Source organism: Lissotriton vulgaris, chromosome 1_1 (assembly GCF_964263255.1).
Source record: "Lissotriton vulgaris chromosome 1_1, aLisVul1.2, whole genome shotgun sequence".
In the NCBI taxonomy this organism is placed as follows: Eukaryota; Metazoa; Chordata; class Amphibia; order Caudata; family Salamandridae; genus Lissotriton; species Lissotriton vulgaris.
The window spans coordinates 399,701,021-399,713,118 of NC_141685.1; the positions used below are offsets into that span (position 1 = coordinate 399,701,021).

Consider the following 12,098-nt stretch of genomic DNA (forward strand, 5'->3'; position numbering starts at 1 on the left):
GAGGGGAATCAGCCTGGACCTTTTTGAGTTCAGATTCAATGGAATTGATAAAGAGGGAAAATAGCAGGGGGGCCAGTACACAGCCCTGCCTTATGCCTGACTTAACCCTGATTTTCTCGGTACATTCACCCGACGGACCAAAACGTATCTGGGCTGACAGCTTATTATAGAGACGAGCCAGAAAGTGAATGATTGCCGGGGGGGCGCCCATGGCCAATAAAGTGCACCACAAGAGTTCATGGTCCACAAGGTCAAAGGCGCTCGAGAGATCGGCAAAACAGAGAAATAGGGACCCTTGTTTCGCTCTCGTATATTTCCCTATAAGGAGGTCAAGGTTAAGGCACTGCTCCGTAGTCCCTAAGCCTTTGCGAAAACCAAATTGGGATTCAGCCATGATATTATTTTCTTCAACCCACTCCTCAAGCCTTATAAGGAGAACCCTACTCATAATCTTCAGGGAGGAATCAAGAAGGGAGATAGGGCGATAGTTCTTTGCCTCGCCTCTATCTCCCTTCTTGTAAATAGGTAGAATTAGGGATTCACTCCAAGTAGGAGGGGTGTTCTCCAGGACTGATGCATTAAACACCTGGGTCAGGAGTGGGCACCAAAGACTGGGGTTAGATTTGTACAGATCTACCGGTACCCCATCGGGTCCCGGTGCCTTTCCACCTTTGCTCTGGCTTAGGGAGATAACCACCTCTGATAGGGTAATATCCAAAGGTATCCTAGTGTCAGACATCGGGATAGTAGGACCGTCAGAGTCTCCCCCGGGTGGGTTAAAAATACCAGAAAAATGGGAGACCCAATTGGCTTCGCTAACCTGCGCTGACAGTTTGGGAAACTCTTCATTGGCAAGAAAAGGGCTGTTAACCGTAGACCAAAACAGCCTACTGTCCCGTAGTACTGATGCTTGGTTCAGGGCATCCCAGGCAAGTTCCCGGAGTTCCTGCTTCCTACGTACAAGATTACTTTTATAGGTAAGCCTAAGTAATTTGACGGCCTCCCTATCTCTCGGGAGTTTTGTTAAGGCCAACTTGAGTTCCCGCAGGGATTGAGTACATAGGCTATCAAACCAGCCCACGTTTTGGTTCCTAATTCGGGCTTTAGTAATGGTAAGGCACCTTTTTACAGCATCACCGAGTGCCACAAAATTAGTTATAATGCACCCGTTAGGGGCCTCAGGATTAAGGCAACTATAAATTTCAGCGAACCCCTCTTTAATAATTCTAGCTTGCAATTTTTCGGAGTTATCCAAATTCCACTTTATACGGAAACCATTCTGTCTACATGGGGTAACATCTTCTAATACCAAATAATCATTCTTAGCACTAGGCCCCCATGCAGAAATAAGCATGGTGATTGCTTGGTGATCACTACCTCCAAGATCAGTAACGACGGGAACCGTACAATGAGGAGTAAAATGCGTAGAAACCAGTAAGTGATCAATGGCAGAAGACGCGCTGGGTCCTACAAAAGTTGGAACAGGCTTACCATCCGCATCTAGGGCCGGGGAGTGGATCATAAGATCCAGGTTCAGCACGAGGGAATTAAAAGAGTCACCATGGGGAGAATGTACAAAGTGTGCTCTGTTTTCCCCGTTGTCTCCATCAAATCCACAAATTCTAGTAAAGGAATACGGGCAAGTACGGAGGTTAAAATCCCCACCCCAAATGATGTCAATTGGTTTACTGACATCGTTTCGTAAGTTCCTTAAAATAGGACCCAGCTCCTCTGCCACCGAGGTATCTGAGGCATTAAACAGATTGTTATAGTGGTTGACCACCACAAAAACATGGCCCTTAGGATGTTCTAGTATTAAAATTTGGGAGTGGTGTCCCACAGGGAGGTAGGAAATCAAACATAGTGGAAGTTTGACTGATGTAAAAATCACTAACCCCCCTTTAGCCCTACCCATACCTGTCCTTATTGCCTGGTTGTTATAAGACACAAACCCATCCAGTTCAATATCAGCAGTTGCCCAGGTCTCTTGTAAGCATAAAATATCAAAGTCAGAGAGGATCTCTTTCCACCCCAGAGAGGTCGATTGCCTGCTCCACCCTGCAACATTCCAGGTAACAAACTTCAGCCCAGGGGAACAAGTGGGGGGTTGAATAGGCACTGGTACCGTGGTGATTAAAGCATTATTGACAGGTAGAGGGTCCAATAATACTGGATAAGCCACGGGGATTATCGGGGCAGTTTGGGACATTGCAAGATCTTGAATAGAAATAGGGCTACTGTCGGGCAATACCGTAGGCTCTTTATCAAAAGAAATAGTGGGGTCTACAGCAGTGGGCAGTCAATCAACACCATTAAGGCCACTCAGACAATTAAAACGATTATAATTATGAAAGGGTGTCATAGGTGGTTGAAAAACAGGTTGGGCTGGATACCCACAAAATCTACCCCTCCGATCAACCCTTGTCCATTTGTCCTGAGCTTGATCACGATGCATTTGTACAGGGGGGAAGAAAAAAGATACAGGCAAGGTCCGGATGGTGGATTCAGAAGATCTATTCGACCCCGAGCAGATGTAATGAACAGTCCTTGGGTCTCTAAAGCTCACCAAAATACAGTCCCCTACTATTGACTTCCTGGTCTTACCCAGCCAGGGTACCCTCCTTACCATCACTATTTCATTATTAAAATATGCAGGAAGAGGTCTATTCCAGTTCAACCATTTAATTACTTGATTTTTTAGTGAGAAAAAATTCTCACCTTCCCCCATCTCCAAGGGAGGAACCCCGGCCATAACTACCATAAGATCGTTAGCTTCGGGGGGAAGGTCGGGTCTCCGAACTCTAGGGGCAGGTTTCTCTGGTAAAGGGGGTGGAATACCGTCACCATTTACAGCCCCATTGGGATTTATAACAGGGGGAGTAATACCTGCTGGTAGTAGTGGGGGAATGATAGTTTTACTATGGCATGGAGGAACTGGTTTGGCCATGAGGGGTTGCAAAATAGGGGTGGCAGAGGTAACCACAGTTGGTCCTGAAATAGCTGGAGGAGGTTGTGAGGTGGGGGGGAAGGTGGGAGGGGACATAGTCTCAGGGGGTCTTCCAAGGGTATTGACCTGTGAATTCAAACTACTTAATGTAGCCTCAAGAATAGTTAATCTGATCTCCACTCTCTTAATACTCTCGGTGATAGGCTGCAGCAGAGATCTGAGTAAGAATTCTAGGTTCCCCTGGGGGACAGCTGGGGGCAGTAAAGTAGGCAGACTATTTATAAGGAGAGGAACAGTACCCGTATCTTCATTAGACTTACCGGGAACAGGAACAGACTTAGTAGGTTTTCCAAAATCGGAATGGGAAAGTTTGGATTTACCCTTACCTGCCCTCGACTTCCTTCTACGCTTATTAGGGGGAGGGCCGTGCAGCTCGGCCACAGTAACTAATTTGGGCTTAGCTTTCCTTGATTTAGAAATAAGGGTAGGTTGGGATATAAGATCAATAGCCGTACAACAGAGGCTAGGGGAAGGGGTAGGCATTGATGCCTGACTGGGACTAACAGTACATTCCCTCAACAAAAGAGGGACTCCTTCCTGTGAAAGAGATTCCTCACTAACAATCAGCGAAGAGCCACCGTCTACAGTATCTACCAGGGGTCTACGTTTCAGATTTTCAATAGAGTGTCGGCGCTCAACCCTGCGTTCTGCAAGGGCAGTATCCAGGGTTCTAATCTTGGACCCCCCCAGCTTCACTATGGATTTGTCCAGAGCTGGTGAAGGCATGATAGGTAAATGGAATGTCTTGGACAACAAGGGCTAAGTAGAAACCAGTACCAAAAAACAAACAGGAAAGTATGCCCGGCCCGGCCTAATCTGGCCTATGAGGGTCTAAGAGGGTCCGCCCTTAGTCCGGGCTTTGTCCCGGGATGAGTCCCGCACACGCGTCCCGCTAACGCGCGCTGGGTTCACCTAAAGTACTATGCAAAGGGCTGAAGGGGAGGAGACCCGGGAAGAGGCGGCAGGTGTGCGAGATTTCACAGCGCACTGCCTGGTGGGCCTCGCAGTCCCGGTCTCCCGTAGCTTAGCACAGACGCACTTGATAACCCAGCAAGGGCAAGAGCTGCTTTATTCCTCTGGAAGTGGCAATGTAGAAGTCCGATGTCAAATCGACTACGAGCTGCTCCCGCGGAGCGGGGGCCGCGAGTCGTCTTTTAACAAGCCAGGAGACAGAGTCAGATGAGGGGAGGAGACCCGGGAAGAGGCAGCAGGTGTGCGAGATGTCAGAGCGCACTGCCTGGTGGGCCTCGCAGTCCCGGTCTCCCGTAGCTTAGCACAGACGCACTTGATAACCCAGCAAGGGCAAGAGCTGCTTTATTCCTCTGGAAGTGGCAATGTAGAAGTCCGATGTCAAATCGACTACGAGCGGCTCCCGCGGAGCGGGGGCCGCGAGTCGTCTTTTAACAAGCCAGGAGACAGAGTCAGATGAGGGGAGGAGACCCGGGAAGAGGCGGCAGGTGTGCGAGATGTCAGAGCACACTGCCTGGTGGGCCTCGCAGTCCCGGTCTCCCGTAGCTTAGCACAGACGCACTTGATAACCCAGCAAGGGCAAGAGCTGCTTTATTCCTCTGGAAGTGGCAATGTAGAAGTCCGATGTCAAATCGACTACGAGCTGCTCCCGCGGAGCGGGGGCCGCGAGTCGTCTTTTAACAAGCCAGGAGACAGAGTCAGATGAGGGGAGGAGACCCGGGAAGAGGCGGCAGGTGTGCGAGATGTCAGAGCGCACTGCCTGGTGGGCCTCGCAGTCCCGGTCTCCTGTAGCTTAGCACAGACGCACTTGATAACCCAGCAAGGGCAAGAGCTGCTTTATTCCTCTGGAAGTGGCAATGTAGAAGTCCGATGTCAAATCGACTACGAGCTGCTCCCGCGGAGCGGGGGCCGCGAGTCGTCTTTTAACAAGCCAGGAGACAGAGTCAGATGAGGGGAGGAGACCCGGGAAGAGGCAGCAGGTGTGCGAGATGTCAGAGCGCACTGCCTGGTGGGCCTCGCAGTCCCGGTCTCCCGTAGCTTAGCACAGACGCACTTGATAACCCGGCAAGAGCTGCTTTATTCCTCTGGAAGTGGCAATGTAGAAGTCCGATGTCAAATCGACTACGAGCGGCTCCCGCGGAGCGGGGGCCGCGAGTCGTCTTTTAACAAGCCAGGAGACAGAGTCAGATGAGGGGAGGAGACCCGGGAAGAGGCGGCAGGTGTGCGAGATGTCAGAGCGCACTGCCTGGTGGGCCTCGCAGTCCCGGTCTCCCGTAGCTTAGCACAGACGCACTTGATAACCCAGCAAGGGCAAGAGCTGCTTTATTCCTCTGGAAGTGGCAATGTAGAAGTCCGATGTCAAATCGACTACGAGCGGCACCTATCCATCTCTCCACTTATGGTTTTCATATGGCCACTAGGCTGGTAGCATCAGGGCCTTCCCTCTGAGTGCAAAATTCATCCCAGGTACCTTGAGACACAGCCAGGAGTCCACATCATAAGGTAATGGTATGTTGTTTCTGTAGGGCAAACTAAGCCAAACTATTTGCACAAATTAAAAGGGACCTTAAACTCTGACAACCACTGTTTATACATTGGCCAGGAAAGGGAAGATCACCATCCCATTATGCTTCCTTCAAAAGAAATAGATTCTTTACAATCAGCTGCCAGCGAGTTTATTTGGGAAGGCAGGAGTTTCCAAGTCAGTTCTGTCTACACACAGGAAGCCAGGCAGAGTGGTACAACCAGTTATCCTTAGACAGCACCAGGCAGCTCAATTAGGAATAGCATCTGAATGGTCAGTATGCAAAACAGAGAAAACACTAGATTCACATGTCTGCGTCTATACTATGCCACGCACCATGGCATGTGATTTGGTTACCCAAAAGAGACAGTCTCTTAATTGGGTACATGTCAGAAGGGGCACATCCTACATTAGCGATTTGGGACAATTTGGTGAGGAGCCAGTGACTTGCTACTTCTCCATCCTCCTTCACACCACTATTCCATAATTCAGACTACAAACTACCCATTGATGAAGAACAATTCTGTAAATGATGAGAGGGCATGACAGAATAATATGGTGTCTTTTTTTCTAGGACAATGATTAAGGGGCATATGTATGAAGCCCATTTCCCGTTCGCAACAAGCCGATTCTCCGAATCGGCCCGTTTGCGAACAGGAAAAAGCCTTTGGGGATGTATCATCCTAAAAGGCCTTCACAAAATTGTGATTCCATATTTTGCGAATGCATTTAAAGAATCGCAACCACCAACTTCAAGTTGGTGGTAATTTGCAATTTCTTTGAAAATGCACTTTCTGGCATTTTTCTAAGTGCCATGTGGCGCACATACATGCCCTTAGGGCATGTATGTGCAACACATGCTCATTTCAGGGGTGCAACTCTTAATGATTTGCAAGGGTAATAACAGAAGAAAATCAGCCCCACCTAGCTGACTGTGGTCAGGCAGGAGTCTGAGAATAGGAAGGATTTGTTTGACTGAATATAATTCCTCCACAACTTTGGAGGTGGTAGTGGGTATTTTCTGAAACACAGCACTGTCCTGTTTCCCTCCACCAGATGTATATTGATGCAAGAACTGTGCCACTTGTAGCCGGAAAACATCACTTCAGACTTTAGTGAGGGAGGACCAATATGTACAGTATTCATGATCAAGTGATGGATAAGGGATTTATTGGACCAGTACTATGGATTTTAGAGATCAAGCCACAGTATAACACATCTGGCATATGTGCAGTTGCAGAAGACATTGGCTATTTAGGAAATCTAGAGGCAGACTGATGTGACATTTGTTTACAAACTAAAGAAGCATTTACTTAAGTGAAATGTAGAAGAGTGTATTACATTTTACTGAATTGAGTTGTAAGTGGAGAGCAAAATGAAGAAATCATGCTGAAGAGTTGTTAGATGCGTTTGAGCATGTGAAGGGTATACTCATGTGCTTGAAAGCAAAGACAGGCACTCTGAGAAAGTATAATATTAGGTTAAGTGGATGGTAATCCCCTTCGAGTAATATTGGCACTAATCCTTACTTTTTCTAGTCATGTCTCAAGAATTTAAATCTGAGATCAACCAGGGTTATGATTTTTTTTCCCCAGAAGTTAAGGCGGACCGTGATGGACCGTAGGTCAGATACAGCTAGGTTTATCCAAGTGGAATGTTTACTTTCTGACTTAGTTGCTTTTCTGCAGAAAAGTCCTTATTGACAAGGACCCTTGGCAGGTCAGGGTGCAGGCTGGATCCAAAGAGGGCCTCATTGATGGTAGCAGGCTGAACTGCAGGACCTTGGTGGGAGCCTCCGCTCCGGTAGGAAGTTTGAGGCGCTCGACATCAAAGGCTGGAAACTCCAAGTAGGCGAAGGGCAACCCCAGGAAGGTGCTGGCAACAGAAGGTGTTCCGTCGTGGTCCTGGCAAAATCCTCTATGTACAAACTCGGATAATGTTTTGGAAGTAAGGATTCAAACCAGCAAGTGGAGTAGGACATGCAGTTCCACAAAAAGTTCAGAAAAAGTTTCCAAATGTCCACTCTTGCAATTTTGAAGGAGAAAAGAGTATACTATAAAAGGACACACTAAGGCTCCAGGATCTTTTGGGCACCACTTGGGGGTTAGGAATCAATCTTCTGTAAGCCACCAGCAAGGTCTGGGGCCAATCCAGTTGAATTTAGCAGATATTTGGCCTTATTGCAGAATTTGTGTCCTGGAACTGAACAGGCCAACAAGCCCTTGGAATTCACTCGTCTGTCCTGAGTAAATGTGGGGAGCACAGGTTTAAAAGGAGGTGCAGTCCTTCTGTCTTTCAAAGGCCTAGAGGGGCCACTCTGGCAACTTAGAAAATGGTAGGGGCAGGTCTACGTACGAGTTACATCTGCCTGGGAAAGGTGATGTCCATTTGAAGCTGGTTCAATTGGGAGCCACATCCCCCCAGGCCATCCTGTCAGGAGGAGGTCACAGCTCCTCCCACCCAAGGCCCTTTGTGTTTCCTTTCTTAGGAACCATTCACACCACCTTGCAGGGGGCCAGAAGGCCGTCAGATGACAGGTGGGGATAAGCTCTGGAGAAGCTTGAGGCCTTAGACAGGAAAATACCAATTTCCTTACTATTAATTTGAGTCCTCAAATCATTGTTGTAGCTATTACCAAACTGAAATGAGGCATTAGAAGGTATTATAATGTAATAGAGTGTTTTCTATGGGTGCCATCCTTGGGCACAGTGAAAAACTACTTTTGACATTTTTCACTGACAGCACATGTAAAACTTAAGTACACATGCCATACCTTTAAAATACCATACACCCTGCCTATAAGCCTTTAGGGCTCACCTTAAAGGTGACCAAAGAAGGTTTAGCCTTGAAAAATGGTTTATTTTGCCATGTCAAATTTGCAGTTTGAAAACTGCACACTCAGGCTGCAGGGGCAGGCCTGAAGAAATGCTTTGCTGTGCCACTTTAGTAGCGGTTAATCATGCAATAAGAGGCTTTTTCTTAAAAGGCACTTAAAGTGATGAAGTCACACTCCTTAAATAATGAACATGTGGCATTTAATAACGAACTTGTCACTTGGTAAAATGAAATGTTTAAGGCATAAGAAACATAAAATAAGGTACGGCTGGTAATTATTTTATTGTAAAAGGGCATCAAAAAAATAAATTGTCTATACTCCTAGAATGTTGCTGGCTAAAACATAGAATAGAAATATGAAATCCGGCAGTTCTTGAAAACTAAATGTCCTTGTTCCATAACTGAAATTTGAAAAAAAGATGCATTAAAATAAAGCTTTTAATAGGACAATACTAAAATTTAAACTAGACAAGAAACACCTTCCATTGACAGTTAAAGGCATGTATGAGTACAACATGGTCAAGCTCCTTAGACCACAGTGGAAGTAGAAGGCGCCACGACTGAGTAAGTGCAGAGGATCTCACTGAGGGAAACAGCTTCTGCAGCTATGTAAGTCTGCGTTAGTCTCATTTGATTTTAGAGACATTATAAATAGTAAACCACACCATTTAATTCAAAGTATCCCAAGCATAATTATGCAACAATAACAAATGCATTTTACCAAAATAGTTCATATTGTACTGAGCGCCAGCACACTACATAAAAAAGAATAAATAAAGGACAAAACATTAAGTGAACAGGTGCAGTCATGTATTGAATAGTTATTAAGAAAATCCTATATATCCAGTAAGTAATGTACAAATGGTGGAACCAGAGTCTCAGATAAAAAAAGGAACTAGACTGCAAGCATTAAAGATTCTGTTTGCCTAAATAATTAATTATTCTTCACTTCATTATTTCCATGTCACCGGTCTCCATCAATCAGTCCTGGCAGCTTCTTATAAAATTGGTGCCAGCTTGTCTTCATTTCGGTTACCCAAAGTGTAAATAAATACATGGTGGAAGAAGAGAACCTTATTGGAAGGGAAATAAACCTGAAAGACATAAATGTACAATGAAAGATGATATTTTGCCTTCTATTAATTGAATCTGACTAGAAAAATATCTTGCCAATTAATGAAGACTAAATTAACAACCGGATATTTTATTTGCACAGAAAATAGCTTAAAGCATGCAGATTTCATTTTCAATCCACAAATGCAGAGTTTGTATTATCTCTGTTTTTTATTTAAACGTAAACATGAGCTAATCACTTTAACAACTAAATAATGTTAAGTAGGAGAACATCTACCCAAAACGTATAGTTCAGCCTTGAGCACAGTCAAGCATTGTAGTTTGCCTCTGAATAGTCACTATGTTAGGCAATATGTTTATATTTGGAACCATATTTTCTTTTATTTGTATTGTATTGCCACATTTAACCAGCACTTCCTTATGTGGGGCACCGAAGTGCCTGCCTACACGGGTAGTACGCTACCCAGTGTAGGGTGTGTGGATGAAACAGTGTTGTCTGTTTTGATCCAATGTGGGGCGTTTGTTCATGTTGTGTGTGTTGACCACTAAGGTGTGGTTATCGTATTACGAGACGCAGTGCTTAGCAGTGTGAGGGATAGGTGTACAGTTTATGGTTTTCAGTAAGCTGGCAGTTTTGAGCAGGTTTACAGGTCCCATTTTGGCACCTCTTATGGTCCACTTAGCTGGTTACTGAACTGGGTTGATCATTTAAAGATGCTGTGTTTAAAGTTTATGGTCCTGAGCAGGCACAGGTTAAAGCAGTATTACCCAAATAGTGGTTTACTGAACCACTGGTGGGTTGTGAGACAATTCTCGGTGCGTCAGGAAAGTCCAAGTATTATATTAAGATGCATTTAAATTCTGCATTTATCTTGTCACTTTGGCTGTGCATCAAAGACAGAGGTAAAATATCAGGCAATGTCTTCTGACACAATTCTTATTCTTTTTAACATGGGGGCTTGTGTTTACAGACCCCTCTCACTTTGCAGTTAGAGAAAGTAAGGTTAAGTGAATTATGTGATAATATGGCTAGAGCACAAGGAGTGTGAAAGGAAAGGCTGAAGGATGTCATTTTTTGTAACTCACAACAAAATGTAAATTACTGAACACGAACTGTACACATTCAGCAGTTTGAAGAAAAAATGTAGCAAATTTATTTTGGTAATTCTGACTTTACTTGGTGATGAACAAATTATAAATATTCATGAAAACCCGATTTCTACACATCATCATTTGCATGCAATATAGTTTTATCAGTAAAACTGTATGTCTGTGGACATTTGCAGCCATTTCAATGGAAAATGTGCAGTCTGTGAATGGCAGTGTGCTACCACACAACGATTTAGTTACATAAAAAACAAGCATTAGAAATGCAATCGGGCTCGGATTTATTTGAGTTTGAGCTAATGGCATTGTAAATGCCAATGTATTGTTGCTATGTGTTATGGAGTGTGTTCATGTGGTGTGTACTGCCAGTGATCTCCTTGTGAGTGTGAGAATGTTGCACCGTTACTGCCTGTGATGTCCTTCTTGTGAGTGTGAGAAGCTTGCACCTCTGCTGCCTGTGGTCTCCTTGTGAGTGTAAGAAGCTTGCACTGCTGCTGCATGTGATGTCGTTCTTGTGAGTGGGAGAAGATTGCACCTCAGCTGCCTGTGGTCTCCTTCTGAGTGTAAGAAGCTTGCACAGCTGCTGCCTGTGATGTCCTACTCTCTACTCTACTCACTACTCTACTCACTGCTCTGCACTCACTACTCACTACTCTACTCACTACTCTACTCACTACTCTACTCACTACTCTACTCACTACTCTACTCACTACTCACTACTCTGCACTCACTACTCACTACTCTACTCACTACTCTACTCACTACTCTACTCACTACTCTACTCACTACTCTACTCACTACTCTACTCACTACTCTACTCACTGCTCTGCACTCACTACTCACTACTCTACTCACTACTCTACTCACTACTCTGCACTCACTACTCACTACTCTACTCACTACTCTGCACTCACTACTCACTACTCTACTCACTACTCTACTCACTACTCTACTCACTACTCTACTCACTACTCACTACTCTACTCACTACTCACTACTCTACTCACTACTCACTACTCACTACTCTACTCACTACTCACTACTCACTACTCTGCACTCACTACTCACTACTCTGCACTCACTACTCACTACTCTACTCACTACTCACTACCCTACTCACAACTCACTACTCTACTCACTACTTTCTGCTCACTACTCTACTCACTACTCTACTCACTACTCACTACTCTACTCACTACTCACTTCTCTACTCACTACTCTGCACTCACTACTTTACTCACTACTCTACTCACCTCACTACTCTACTCACTACTCACTACTCTACTCACTACTCTGCACTCACTACAAACTACTCACCTCACTACTCTACTCACTACTCTACCCACTACTCTACTAACTACTCTACTCACTACTCACTACTCTACTCACTACTCTACTCACTACTCTACTCACCACTCACTACTCTACTCACTACTAACTACTGTACTCCCTACTCACTACTCTGCACTCACTACTCACTACTCTACTCACTACTCACTACTCACTTCTCTACTCACTACTCTACTCACTACTCACTACTCACTTCTCTACTCACTAATCTGCACTCACTACTTTACTCAC

At 45.2% G+C, this 12,098-nt stretch overlaps 1 protein-coding gene across 1 annotated transcript in view; it reads right to left on the reverse strand.

Moving 5' to 3' along the window:
* Positions 1-8,599: 8,599 nt before the first annotated feature.
* YIPF1 (Yip1 domain family member 1) overlaps positions 8,600-12,098 on the reverse strand; it is a 152,824-nt gene continuing 149,325 nt past the window's right edge. The window contains exon 10 of the mRNA XM_086952480.1: positions 8,600-9,430. The gene's annotated coding sequence lies outside the window, so the exon portion shown is untranslated. The remainder of the gene's footprint in view (positions 9,431-12,098) is intronic.